Source organism: Pelobates fuscus, chromosome 7 (assembly GCF_036172605.1).
Source record: "Pelobates fuscus isolate aPelFus1 chromosome 7, aPelFus1.pri, whole genome shotgun sequence".
Classification (NCBI taxonomy): domain Eukaryota; kingdom Metazoa; phylum Chordata; class Amphibia; order Anura; family Pelobatidae; genus Pelobates; species Pelobates fuscus.
Genome location: NC_086323.1, coordinates 124,955,551 through 124,970,664, shown reverse-complemented (window position 1 = coordinate 124,970,664; position 15,114 = coordinate 124,955,551).

Sequence of the window (15,114 nt, the reverse complement as noted above, 5' to 3'; positions counted from 1 at the left end):
TACCAGATCCTACAGTAATCCATCTGCCATTCCTAGTATGTCTCTGCGGCAGTGGCTTTGCAGCAGTTCCAGCCTGAGTTTGTTTACCAGATAATTTACAAATCTCAGACTTCAGAAATACAATCTCCTGCCGCAAGATAGAGAACTGGCTACAGATTAGACAACAACCAAACCTCCAAAGAGTGGAACGCGAAACAAATGCATAGCAACTATTACACTGAACTAAGTCTGCCATTCCAATGAGGTAAATAATTTAAATCAAACGAATCTTAACTTTTTAGTTATCCTCCTGAATACCTCAGATTACCTCCAGTTTATCTCCAGAATATCTCCAACCACACACACTTAGAAGCAACATTCTCCAGAATATCTCCAACCACACACACTTAGAAGCAACACTCTCCAGAATATCTCCAACCACACACACTTAGAAGCAACACTTAGATGAAGCAACCAAGCTATATTAGCCAAGCTAATGACAACAACCCTTCTATACTCCTAAAATCACCTCCCACTAGGAATGTTTAACACCTGGGTAGGCCTCTGCTTATTTGCAAACAATAGCTAATTTAAACAGCAATCAATAGAAAGTAGCTAACTAATCAAATCAAATGCCTTATAATTACCAACAGGAAATCAAACCTTGTGCAATCAGTAACCTTTTCCTACAGATGAATCTTACCTGTAACAGTAAAAAAGAAAACTCTTAGCACAAATCTTAGACAGTTGAAGCTTCTGTAAAACTCTCCAGAATATCTCCAACCACACACACTTAGAAGCAACACTTAGATGAAGCAACCAAGCTTCGTGTCTCTTTCTCTCGTGTCTCTTTCTCTTGTGTCTCGTTCTCTCTCGTGTCTCTTTCTCTCTCGTGTCTTTCTCTCTTATGTCTCTTTCTCTTTTGTGTCACTCTCTTTTGTCTCTTTCTCTCTCTCTTGTGACTCTCTCTCTTATGTCTCTTTCTCTCTCTCATGTCTTTCTCTCTCTCTTGTGACTCTTTCTCTCGTGTCTCTTTCTCTCTCTCTCTCTCTCTCTTGTGTCTTTCTCTCTCTTGTGACTCTTTCTCTCTTGTGTCTCTTTCTCTCTTGTGTCTCTTTCTCTCTTGTGTCTCTTTCTCTCGTCTTTTTCTCTCTTGTGTCTCTTTCTCTCTCTTGTGTCTCTTTCTCTCTCTCTTTCTCTCTTGTGTCTCTTTCTCTCTTGTGTCTCTATATTACCTTTCTCCCATTCCCCCCCTCCCCCCACATTTACTTGAGAGGAGTCAGGGGGGCCGGCCGTGTTCCACGCTGGAGCTGCCGGGCCGCAGCCTCGCTGGTCCGGCGGCACTCCTAATGCTGAGGACTGAAGGAGGAGGGAGCATGTCTCTTTACCATGCTCCCTCGTGGTTCCCACAATTCACAGCACAGATGCTGCTGTGAATTGTGGGAACCGCGAGGGAGCATGGTAGAGAGACATGCTCCCTCCTCCTTCAGTCCTCAGCATTAGGAGTGCCGGCGAGGCTGCGGCCCGGCAGCTCCAGCGTGGAACACGGCCAGGCCCCTCTAAGTGTGCCCCCGGACCGGCCACCAGGTGGCACATACCTGCGCAGCCCCCAGTTGCTGCGGCCCACCGGGAAATTTCCCGGTATCCCGGTGGGCCAGTCCGGCCCTGATTGTGTGTGTGTAGGGGATCTAGTGTGTGTTTGAAGGACCCAGTGTATAGCAGATCTAGTGAGTGTGTGTAGAGGATTCAGAGTGGATATAGGGATCTAGTGTGTTTATGTGCAGATGATCCAGAGTTGAGTGAGGGATCTAGTGTGTGTCTGGAATGTAATGTGTTTAGGAGTGCAGTATGTGTGTGAGGGGTTCTGTAGTATATATACTTATATGTTTGGAAGTATATTGTGTGTGTGTGGTGCAGTGTGTTTGGGGGCTGCTGTGTGTGTGAGGTGTGCAGCGTGTGTGAAGGGTGTAGTGTGTATTTGTGAGGAGTATAGTGTGTGTGTGTGAGGTTGCTGTATGTGAGGTGTGCAGTGTGTGTGTGAGGTGTGCAGTGTGTGTGTGAGGGTGCTGCATGTGTGTGAGTGATGGTGCTGTGTGAAATGTGCAGTGTGTGTGAGGGTGCTGTATGTGTTTGGGTGCTGTGTGAGGGTGGTGTGTGTGAGGGTGCTCTGTGTGTGTGAGGCTGATGTGTGGTAGAGGGTGCTGGGGGTGCGTGTGTTAGGGTGCTGTGTGTGTGGTGTGGGTTTAGAGGGATTGTGTGTTGGGGATCCAGGTTTTTTTTGTAATATGTATTTTTTGGGGGTATGCATTTTTTAAAAATAATAACAAAAAAACAGGCCTCTAGCCTGGGATGGGGACCGTGCTGCTGACATCCCTGGTGGTCCTATTGGTGAGTGAACTCTAGCCTGTGGGGTTAGCGTTCACTGTCGCGAGACCCGGAGCCAGGGCCAGATTAAGAGCCCAGTGGGCCTGGTGCTGACAATTATGATGGTCCTAATTACAAAATCTTATCGACCAAAAACACTAAAACAGTCCTACCTCCTAAGCGTCATGTATCTGATGGAGATGGTGCTGGAGGGAAACTCATAGGATACAGCTATGAGAAAACACATACCCTATGCTAATCTCACGCTTTCATCTTTCAAGTAAACCCATAACCCCTAATAGCAGTGTCCAGTAAAGCATTAAGCCTATGGATGGGGTAAAAGGGTGGGCCACTGACACAAATCATGTAGCCAGAACTGCTGAAAGGGGCGAACATACACAAAAAGGGGGCATGTCTATGTCCCCATGAATCCCAGTGTCCCCATGTCACTAGGACACTAGGGGACATTGAGAGACATTGGGACACTGGGAGACATGGGGACACTGAGATACTAGGGAACACTGGGAGACCTGGGGACACTGAGACTCTTGGGAACACTGGGAGACATGAGGGGACACTGGGAGACATGGGGCACTGAGACACTGTGATACATAGGGGACACTGTAGACTTGATAAAAACCTGGGTACAGGTCAAAACGTTGTGGTGTCCAATAAACCTGCTTAAATCTATCACAGTGAGTGCCTGAGATTTCTTTCTTTTATACTAGGGGACACTGAGACACTTGGGGGCACTGGGAGACTAGGGGATTCTGAGAGACTAGGGGACACTGGGAGACATGGAGCACTGAGACACTCTGATGCATAGGGGACACTGTGATACATAGGGGACACTGGAGACTTGATAAAGACATGGGTGCAAGTCGAAACGTTGCGGTGTCCAATAAACCTGCTTAAATCTATCACAGTGAGTGCCTGAGATTTGTTCTTTTATACTAGGGGACACTGAGACACTAGGAGACATGGCGACACTGGAAGACATTGGGACACTGGGAGACTAGGGGACTTTGGTCGACTAGGAAACACTGAGACACTAGGGACACTGGCACACTACGGACATTGAGAGACACTGGGAGACTTTGGGATACTGAGATACTAGGGACACTGGGAGTGCCCCATGTCTCCCTGTGTCTCTCAGTGTCCCCTAGAGTCTCAGTGTCCCCATGTCGCCCAGTGTCCCTTAGAGTCTGTGTCCCCATGTCTCAAAGTGGTCCGATGTCCCTAGGACAATAGGTGACACTTAGAGACATTGGGACACTGAGAGATACTAGGGGACTCTGGGAGACCAGGGACACAGACACTAGGGACATTGAGAGACACCAGGGACACTGAGAGACATGGGGACACTGAGACACTAGCGACTCTGGCTGGGAGACATGGGGACACTGAGAGACTAGGGGCCACTGGGAGACATGGGGCCACTGTGTCCCTAGTGTCTCAGGGTCCCCATGTTCCCCAGTGTCCCAATGTCTCAGCGTCCCCTAGTCTCTCACCGTCCCCATGTCTCGCAGGCTCGGAGCTGCTGTCTGGACTCTCTGTGCAGAGCTGCTCCCTCGCGGATCAGTGTGTAGAGAGCGGCAGAGAGGGAGATGCTGTAACTTTTTATCCCTGCCTCTCTCCACATAAACAGCGACCCCTACTGTCCGGCGCTGGTATTGCAGAATAATAATGTTTATACTGAGACAGACATTTGTATTGCTGGTATTACTGCAATACCTGCACCGGCTAGGCAGCCTCAAACACCTGAGAAATACCTGGCAACCATAAGAAATACATGAGAAATACCTGTCAACCCTAAGAGTAGTATGTAAAAAATAAAAAAAATAAAAAAATTCTTTTTTTTTTTTTTTTAAATCAATGGGCCTATTCCATGGGCTTGGGCCTGGAGCTGCAGCTCCATCAGCCCCTATGTTAATCCGGCCCTGCCCGGAGCGTGTATAGGTGTGCCTGATGGCCAGTCCTGGCCTGACTGTAGGTATTTAGTGTGAGAGTACTTACCATGCTCCAGGGATAACAATACCCAGCACACAGTGAGTGCTCCCTTCCCTGCACGGCAGATTACAATTGCCACAGACTATGTTATGGTACGATTATTTAAAAATCCTTATTGTACTTGTATTCAATTATTGCACTAACTCCATTTTAACCTCATATTGTGAATCCTCCATTTTGTCCTCCTAACCTGACTTCTTCAATCCTCCATTTTGTCCTCATAACCTAACTTGTTCATTTTAAAACTACCTTACATGACAGAATTTCCCAGCACATCTAACACAATAAGACAAAGACTGTATGTTCTAACAAAGACATGATTAACACAGGAATTGCTGACTTTTCCTTAACTTGCAACATAGTATAGTTTGAAGGCCATGAGAACACAGTAGTAATGAAATGTTCTATTCATAAGAGACCTTGCACCTGGCCACGAGGCCTGAGATCACCGACCGTGTAAAATGACGCTCAAGACCCCCTTGTCCCCACCCGTGTCCAGAACAATCCCACCTCTTGGTGGGTGGGCACGGGACTAACCACTTAGTCTTTGAGCCAATTAATAATATTGATAGGAGGACACTAATCCCGACACTTAACAATTAATCCAATTAATGATGTTTAAATGTCTATCTGTTCCTGTCCAAATCAATAAAATTAAATTGCGTATATACGCTGAAGTAATTAAGTCTGACACACAAGGTTCAGGTTAAAATAACTTCGAGAAAATTTATTGGCAAGTGATTAAAAAGCGGACGCGCAGGCCCTTTTAAGAGACATTTTACGTCATCATTGATTATTAGAATATCAGCAAATAAACATCATTAATTGGATTAATTGTTAAGTGTCGGGATTAGTGTCCTCCTATCAATATTATTAATTGGCTCAAAGACTAAGTGGTTAGTCCCGTGCCCACCCACCAAGAGGTGGGATTGTTCTGGACACGGGTGGGGACAAGGGGGTCTTGAGCGTCATTTTACACGGTCGGTGATCTCAGGCCTCGTGGCCAGGTGCAAGGTCTCTTATGAATAGAACATTTCATTACTACTGTGTTCTCATGGCCTTCAAACTATACTATGTTGCAAGTTAAGGAAAAGTCAGCAATTCCTGTGTTAATCATGTCTTTGTTAGAACATACAGTCTTTGTCTTATTGTGTTAGATGTGCTGGGAAATTCTGTCATGTAAGGTAGTTTTAAAATGAACAAGTTAGGTTATGAGGACAAAATGGAGGATTGAAGAAGTCAGGTTAGGAGGACAAAATGGAGGATTCACAATATGAGGTTAAAATGGAGTTAGTGCAATAATTGAATACAAGTACAATAAGGATTTTTAAATAATCCCACATCAGTCCCCCCTATGAAATGTTAGATTCTAAGAGATAAAACTTTATTAAGTTAGTACCAGGAAGACGTGTTAACCCAAAGGCACAGAAACCCCGTGGCCGCTAGCTAGGTGTTAATGCAAAGTGCAAGACTGTCCCTAGATCTGACCCTGATAGGCTAACTCATCCGTCAGTATGGCTCTCGAACACTTCACACCCATGGGTGTCCCATGGCAGCTAACCCACCACTTCTCCACACGGGGCCTTTACCATTCACTGACAGATGCTGTCCCTAAGCTAGTCCCTTCCTAGAATTCCTGCACTTTATCAACAAAAGGGATTGTTTGCAGCGGCAGACAGGGTGAGTTGATGTCTTGGAAATCTTGGTCATCAACTTCGAGATGAGTAAAAGTGGGTGCTGCTTGGTCAACAGTCTTCATGAGGGATTTTCTCAGACATGGGAGGATACAACAAAAGAGAAGAGCAAAGATAAAAAGAAAAATTAGTATAGCCATACCAATATGCATTAAAGCCTTTTGCCATCCTGTCATCCAACCAAACCATCTTTCCCAGGGATCTTTTATCCCAGAATTCCTTTTTAACTCTTCAGACAGGTCATTTAATTTCTCTATGGCTAATGTAACTTTACCATTAGGGCCTGTGTTTTCTGGGATATAGGTACAACATGTCATGGTGTCGGGCAAAATTTTACAAACCCCTCCTTTTTCGGCTAAGATCATATCTAGGGCCATTCTATTCTGGAAAGCCATTTGGGATGTGGCCTGCAACTGTTCGGCCAACCCCTGGAGGGCATCTCTGGTATAATTAACAAAACGCTGTTGATTATAATAAATGTAATTTATCCAATTTAAATTCTTGTTTGTGGTAACTATGGCAAAAAGTGATTCAAATCCTGCAGCAACTTCATCTCTTGCTTTAAACTCATTGGGCACCCCCCTAGGCACTCCAATGGCATCAATATATACATGAGGATCAAAACCTCCTTTCACTGGGGCGTCACGCTTAACCTTAGTGTGCCTGGACTCATGGGTGACGAGGTGTGTGTCAGAGATGATATGTATAGGCATAATGGCTTTAGCCAAAGTACACTCCCCCCACCACTCCTTGTCCATTCTGGATCTTAGCTGTAAATCCCCACACAACCAGTAGATATCCCCTAATGACCTGGTGTGAAACTGCAACAAGTTCATAGAGACACTTCTGTAGGTAGCACAATACCCCTTAGAGAAGTTACCCAAGAATTTACCAATTCCATCATAATTAGCATAACAAGTGTAATTACCTTTATACACGGTAATACCATCTGGGGGTTTGACATCCTTGGTTAGGAGAGGATACTCCTTTGTCCATGCAATACATATGGACCTGTTAAAATCATAGTGATAGGCAAAAAGGCTTAAAACACATTCCTCTACATCTACTGGCAGGATTAGAGGTACAGTACCCAGGTGAGGCCGGGCACCGCCACACACATAGCATGCAGTCTTATTATGCTTATTAGCATTATATTTCATCCATTCTAACCATAAATTTACATCATTAAAACCTGTTTCAGCGGCCATGGTATCTTCAAAGGTGGGGTTAGCAATGGCCATCATGTCTTGAAAGGTCTGGATATGAGGTTTTAATGGGTTAGGGACCATATGGGTAGCCCCTTGCCACTCAGAAGAGTTGCACATATCTTTTAGGAAGAAATGCCCTAATTTACGGTAGGAACCCTTTTTCCAATACATTCCCATCACATACTGGTCTGCATCCGTTGGGCTTGGATGCTCAATGTTAAGGATTAATTTCATTGGTGTACCCCCCCCAGGTTTTCTCAGAGTCATTCTCTGGAGAAGGGATCTACCTTGATCATCTACTTTAGATAAGGCACTTTTTGGTTTGTAACCCCAGGCAGGCCCGGCATTCCATCCCGCCGCCCCCCAATGGTTACAATTGTGCCCCCATTGCTTGTCAACTACACAAACATATGGGTCTTTTGAATGAGGGATATCTCTGTAGATACTCTGGATTTGTGATGTGGGGAACGGGCATTCTACAATATCACAATAGTCAAAGGTGTAAGTAGCCACATGGGTGCATGATGAATTGTACCAGAAGGTATACCCACTAATATCTTTGGTGATGGCTACTTGCTGGGCCTCTATGAGGCTAATTAAGGAGAAGGTGTACCAGAGGTACATGCTTGTGCGGTATCTGCCTCCTCGGGGGCTGGAGATTTCTTGCAGTGGGAAGCGTGGATCCAATTTGGCCTACCGGCCAGTTTGACGGAGGTTGCGGTGATCAGGAGAACTTGGAATGGACCGTCAAATCTTGGTTCCAGGGTATTTTTCCGCACAAATTTCTTGACCAGAACCCAATCTCCGGGAAGCAGGTTATGGGTACCTGTATCCAATTCGGGATCTGGAATTGAAGAGAAAACTTGGGCATGTATTTTGTTCAAGGCACTTGCAAGTTCAGTTACATAATCTACTAAAACATCTGATTGGAGCTGTAACTGCTGCGGATAATAACAACCTAGTCTGGGTGCTGTCCCAAATAGAATCTCATATGGGGACAGTGAATGCTTCCCTCTAGGTGTGTGCCTAACACTAAATAAAGCTATTGACAGGCTTTCTGGCCAGGGCATTTTCGTTTCTTGTGACATTTTTAACATTCTGGCTTTTAGAGTGCCATTCATGCGCTCTACTTTACCACTACTTTGTGGGTGGTAAGGGGTGTGGAAGGCTAGGGTCACCCCTAGAGCAGTCCAAATTTCTTTAGTCACTGTTGCTGTAAAGGCTGGGCCTTGATCACTTTCAATGACTTCTGGGAGTCCGAACCTACATACTATCTCTGTAAGTAGGCGTCTTGCGGTTGTTTTTGCAGTGATATTGGCCACTGGGTAGGCCTCTGGCCATCCTGAGAACATGTCCACTATGACTAGTGCATATTCATGGGGCCCACTCTTGGGCATTTGGATGTGGTCAATTTGAATTCGCTGGAAGGGGTACATGGGCTTTGCCAGGTGTTTTGCAGGCACCTTGATTGGTCTTCCTGGATTGCATTTTGCACAAATGACACAGGCCTTACAGAAGCTGCTGATCAATGTTGTGATTCCGGGTGCTTCATAATACTTCTGTATGAGGGCGGCCATCAATTCCTTTGACAGGTGTGCAGGCCCATGTGCCCATTGGACAACTGCTGGGTATAAATTTTTTGGAAGACAAAATTTGAAGTTGTTGTAATATACTCCGTCCTTTTGGACAGCTCCTTTCTTTTTCCATTTCTGGATTTCTTCAGGAGTGACTGCAGCTTGCTGTTCTCGCAAAATTCGCAAATCAGTAGGAAGAGTTTGCAGAGCAAAAATAGGGACTTCTTCTTCTTCTTGTCCGGACACTTCTTCATCCACTTCCTGCAGATCCCTGGCTGCTAGCTTAGCAGCCTGATCAGCCAAATGGTTGCCCTTTGCTTCATCTGTATCCAATTTCCCATGGGCCTTTACCTTCAAAACGGCCACTTCTTTAGGGAGTAGGAGGGCATCCATTAGCTCCTTGATTGCAGTACTATGCTTGACTGGTGTACCGGCGGTGGTAAGAAATCCTCTTGTCTTCCAAATTAGGCCGAAGTCATGTGCCACGCCCAGAGCATATCTTGAATCTGTATAGATGTTGGCACGTTTTCCTTCGGAAATTTTGCATGCTGAAGTCAGAGCCTGTAATTCAGCTTCTTGTGCAGACATTGCTGGCGGTAAGGATGATGATTTGATAACTTCATCTGTTGTGGTTACGGCATATCCTGTATGATATCTTCCTTCTTCATCAGCATATCTTGAGCCGTCCACAAACAGGGTAAAATCTGGATCTAGTAACGGATTCTCATGCACAGTTGGTAGGTGCACTGTCTCCATTTTCATCTGTTCAAAACAGTCATGAGGTGTTTCGGGGTCATAATCATTCACTATGACCAGATCTTGAAATTCTTTTTCTAGGAAGTGGCGTGGCCATGCTTCCAGAAGGTCAGTTGTTGGGTATTTGACAATACCATTTTCCTGTAGCTGTTCTTCATCCATGGTGGCCCATAACTTTGCCATGGGCCCAAGATCATTCCATGACCTTGTCTTCAATTTGGTCTTGGACTTGGTTGATGATGGCAGAAATGTCATGAGGGGCCAAAACAACCAGAGGGTGGCCAAGGACCAGGTCTGAGGTTCTTTCTATGAGCTCTCTTGCAGCAAAAACAGCCCTGAGACAGGAAGGAGTCCCTCTGGCCACAATGTCCAGTTGACATGAGAAATATCCAATAGGCCTCTGGCGGCCTCTTAAGTCATTAGTTTGGGTGAGAACTCCTGTTGCATGGCCTTGTCTTTCAGAGACAAATAATTTGAAAGGTTTGGAGTAGTCAGGTAGGCCCAAGGCAGGAGCAGAAGCAATGGCACGTTTGAGAGCATTGAAATTGTCCAGAGCTTCATTAGACAAACAGAAAGGGTCAGGCTTAAGTGCGTCATAGAGAGGTTGCATGAGCAGGGAGGCTTCTGGGATCCATGCTCTGCAGTAGGAAATGAGGCCTAGGAAGGCATGGAGAGATTTTGAAGTCCTTGGAGTTGGAATATCCAGTACAGCTCTTACCCGGTCCCGAGTAAGATGTCTGGTACCTTGAGATAGGCAATGTCCAAGGAAAACTACTGAGGGTTGGCAGAATTGTAGCTTGATGAGCGAAGCTTTGCATCCTTGTTCTGCCAAATAACAAAGAAGACTAATTGAGCACTTTTCAGTAGTGGGTATATCATCTCCACAGAGCAGCAAATCATCCACATACTGGAGCAGAACAACTTCTGGGTGCTCAGCTTGCCATGGGTCAAGGATGGTGGCCATGGCCTTTGCAAATTGACTTGGAGAATTTTGTGCCCCTTGGGGCATGACAGTCCAGGTATACTGTTGCATCTCATGGGTGAAAGCAAACAGGTATTGGCAGGATGGGTCCAGTGGGACACTGAAAAAGGCATTTGCCAGGTCAATGACTGTGAAAAATTTTGCAGATGGTGGGACTCCAGAGAGCAGAGTATGGGGATTTGGTACAAGAGGGGTGTCCAGGACAGTGGCTTCATTGACGGCACGGAGATCCTGAACCATCCTGTACTTCTCTGGCTCACCTTTTGGAGTTTTCTTTTTCACAGGAAATAGCGGGGTATTGCATTCAGATTTACATTTTATCAAGGCACCTTTCTCCAGGAGTGCCTTGATCTGGGTAGAAATGGCTGCAGCCTGTGCTGGTTTTAAAGGATATTGTGGTTTTCTTGGTAACTTAGCCCCTGGGATAAGCTTTACCACCACAGGGGGAACATTTAGGTGACCTATGTCCTCTGGGCCTGAGGACCATAACTTGGCGGGCACCTGTGTTTTTAATACCTCTGGGAAATTGGACCTTAATTCTGCTGCTTTCTCACGGGGCTTTTCTAAATGCAGCATCAGAGGCAATGAGCACAAGGCTGAGGTGTCTGATTCAGATAGGGGTGTAGACATTTCTACCTGACCATCTGGGGTAAAGGTGATGGATGCTTGCAGGCGTGAGAGAACATCAGCACCTAACAGGTTAATTGGGCATGTGGAGGATACCACAAAGCGAGCAAGCAGGCTAGATCCAACTCGTAGTGGAGTTGTTAGAGGGCTATGCCTTGGCTGGCCATCCACTCCAACACAAGAAACATCAATATTGGACAGGAAGGATGGGTCTGGCAGGTCTTGTTCTCGCAGAACACTACGGGCTGCACCTGTGTCGACTAGAAATGTGGTAGGGTGGCCTTCAATGGGCAAAGTTACTGTGGCAAGTGGCCCCCCCTTATCCCCTGTAGACACTGCCATTACAGGGGTTACAGACACAGGCTTGCCAATTTCCTAATCATCGGGTTCCTCAATTATCGGAACCTCTTTCTCGGCCTTGGAGGCCGGGGCGGGCCTGGATGGCTTTCTTGGCTCTCTCTTGGGTTCTGGGCAATCACTTTTAAAATGTCCCTTAGCCTTACAATTAAAGCAATGGCCATCCTCCGGTCGGACGCCCTTGGGAACAGGGGTAGAGCGGGAGACCATGAGAGGAGCTGAAGTGGGTCTTCTTGGGGTCTGAGCAGATTCTAACCCTCTGGCAACTAAGAGCAGGGTATCCAGAGGAACAACCTTATATTCTGGGCGGGCAGCAATAATTCCCTTGCGTATAGAGTCTTTAACACCTTGGACAAACGCACCAGACAGCATTTGTGAATGAATCTTGTCAGTAAGATCAAACCCCAAATCTGTAAACATTTGATACAGTCTTGCATGAAACCTTTCCACTGATTCTCCTTTATCTTGCATAACATCAGTAAGGCCAGCAGCCTGATCTGCAAGTTTGTCCTTAGCCCAGTCTCTTAATTGGCTACAAAAAGTTACTCCAGAGGGGTAATCAACGTCACTGCTGAGCAGATCTGTACTGAGGTGTCGGGCCATGCTTGGCCAATATGCATCCCCTGCTTTAATAGCACAAATGCTCAGTAGATCACGCCATGCGGCGGAATAAGTCTTTTGAATTTGAACTATCCCTCGGTAGAAGGGCATAGGCTGCTTTTCCGGGTCAGGGAGTGATTTCATTAAAGCACTAGCTTGAGTGGGGTTGAAAGCAACATATTTAGGAGGGGCCCGTTCTCCCCGACCCTTGTGGCCAAAGGGGTCATCGATAGAACGATGAGCTGAGGCTCCCGCAGCAACCTCCGATGAGACATGGGACACCCTGTCCTCCTCTTCGTCATCGAATTCTATGATATTGGCTCTCTTACGCGGTGCAGGGCCCGCGTGAGGTGAAAGGATCGGGGGTTGGGAAAGAGCCCCAGATGCAGGGGTGGCTAGCGAGTCATAACCTGGGGACAGGTAGTCACCGGGGATTACCGGCATCAGGGCTGAACTGGGGGCCGCCATATTGGAGGCGGGGAAAGGAGTTGCATTAGGATTAAGGGAAGAAGTGGCGGCCATGTTTGATATGGGCACTTCCGGGGCAGACTGAGCCGGACTGGGCATGACTGGAACCTGGGGAGTGGCTTGGGGAAAGGGAGGGTAACCGGGGTAGGGCAGGGCCATGGGATATGGGAAGGGGTAGGGCCAGGCAGGGGAGGGCAGAAGAGTAGGGTGGGTAGGTACATTTAAGGAGGTAGGATATTGGACTGGGGCGGAGCTGGTTATGGGAGGAGACGGGGCGGGAATAGTAGGGATGGGTGCAGAGGGAGGAGTTGGAGCAAGGGAGGGAGGGGTAGTTAGTTGGGCGGATGCTGACGGGAGGGGGTTAACCATGGAGAGGGATTGCAGGGAGGAAATGGCAGATGAAATGTTAGGATTTGGCATGGAAGGTAGCGTGGGGATGGATGAGGATGATGGGACTGGCAGAGAAGGGGAAGGGGTAAAGAAAGATCCGTCAGAATTCAGGACCGGGCAGACAGGGGAGGTGATGGGATGGGATTCGGGAGGATCGGGAGTGGGGAACATAGTCAGCTGGCTATCACCTATTGCTGACTGAACCTTGGGGATAGACATCCCCTGGGCGCCATTTTGGGGAGCCGGCTGAGGGTAAACCCCAGCAACACAATTCTTATGATACACAAACAATTTCACACCTTTGTGATTTATCTCTTCCTCAACCCAACCTTCTAACTGAATAGCCTTCGCTACTCTGTACCATGCTTCAGCAGTCTTTAATAAACCATTATCTGTAAGCTTGCCTTTCATTTCTGCCAATAACTTGCGCCAACTTTCTGGTTGCAATCTTCCACATGTCGGTACAGCAATTTTACATACTTTTGCAATCTTCTCAACACCTTTAACCATCTCTTCACCCTCTCTGTTCTCTACTAAATCACATGCTAACCAGCCCTTGCTGGGCTTATCTAAATCCTGTCCCATAGTCCCTTTACCCCTATACCAGCGTCCTAGATATAGAGAGAGAGAAGGAAAATTGAACAGGAACGTCTACAATGCTCGACTGCCACCCGAGAACCGTGGGACTTTCTCAGGTGCGTCTTCCCAAAACGTAGACCAGTCACTGAATCCGCCTACCCGGGGTGGTAGACACGGATTGGAGCGAGGTGAGAAGTGTGTGACCAATCACTTCTCTTTTAAGAGGAATGGGAGTGGATAGTATAATAATATAGGAAGTACAGAAAAGATGAAAGGCAAGGAAAAATCCTTAGAGACAGACACAGGAGTTCATGAGACTCCTCATTAAACAAACAAGACAACGATACAGTTGAAATACAGTGCATGCATCACAGTTCAAATGAAATCAACAGTAATTCCTTTCCTTTACTCGTGTGCTTACTCCAAAGTCACCTCCCTCAATCCCGTAGTGTCTCCACTACCTGCGGCCGCGGAAAACAACTGACACCGGTCCGAGTTCCGCGAGCCTCCCTTGACACAGCAGCCCACTCATAGTGTCTGCGCTACCCTCACTCTTGTAGTGCCCCTATAAAAACCCACTTTATAAGTCTCACTGCTCCGTGGCGATGAAAACAGCAATGCCTGCCCGAATTCATCCACCACAAATAAAAAATTGGAATGGCTCCAGCTCAGCGCTCAAAGCTGGAGGGTACCACCACTCTGCAAGCAGAGTAACGTGCACAGAGAAGCTAGCTAGGCTATCAAAGTGACACAAGAAGGATCCCCAGGAAACTATGAGTCTACACAATCTCCACAGATCCAACACACCTCTTTTTCCCTACAGCCCCAGCCACGAGGCTCCTAAAAGAGTTAAACAGGAAAAGATGACCCCCCAGGAACACATCCACAGGTCAACCCCCCTTTTTCCCTACAACCACAGCACCGTGGTTCCTAAAAGGGGTAAAACAGGCAACAGAAGACCCAGGCAAATCCCCTCAGGTTCACCCCCCTTTATCCCAAAAGGGGCAAAATACAAACAGATAGACAGATATACTGAAGACCCAGGCAAGTCCCCTCAGGTCCACCCCCCTTTATCCCAAAAAGGGGAAAACAAGCAAGACAGAACCCCAGGCAAAACCCCTGCAGGTCCACCCCCCCTTTATCTCAAAATGGGGAAACAGGCAAACAATTCAAACACACCCAGGCAACAGATAGACTAAAATGCAGGTAAACAAGTGAGTAACGAGGCACCGGGCAAGATATTACCTGTCTTTGATGTCCTCCCGGGAAGCAGTCACAGACACGTGGACGGGTCAATCAAAGGGGCCGGAACATACCGGTGGCTCTGCAGAAGTCTCTACCGTGTACCTGGAGGTGATCAATCTCCTTTCCTTCCCCCTGGATTCCTCCGTCCACCCTTGTCTTCCTTAGGACGGCTCACCGGCCGGACATAGCCCGATGCCCCACGTTGGGCGCCAAAGTTGTTATGGTACTTTTTAGCAGTAAACCAAAATGTTTAAATGTCTATCTGTTCCTGTCCAAATCAA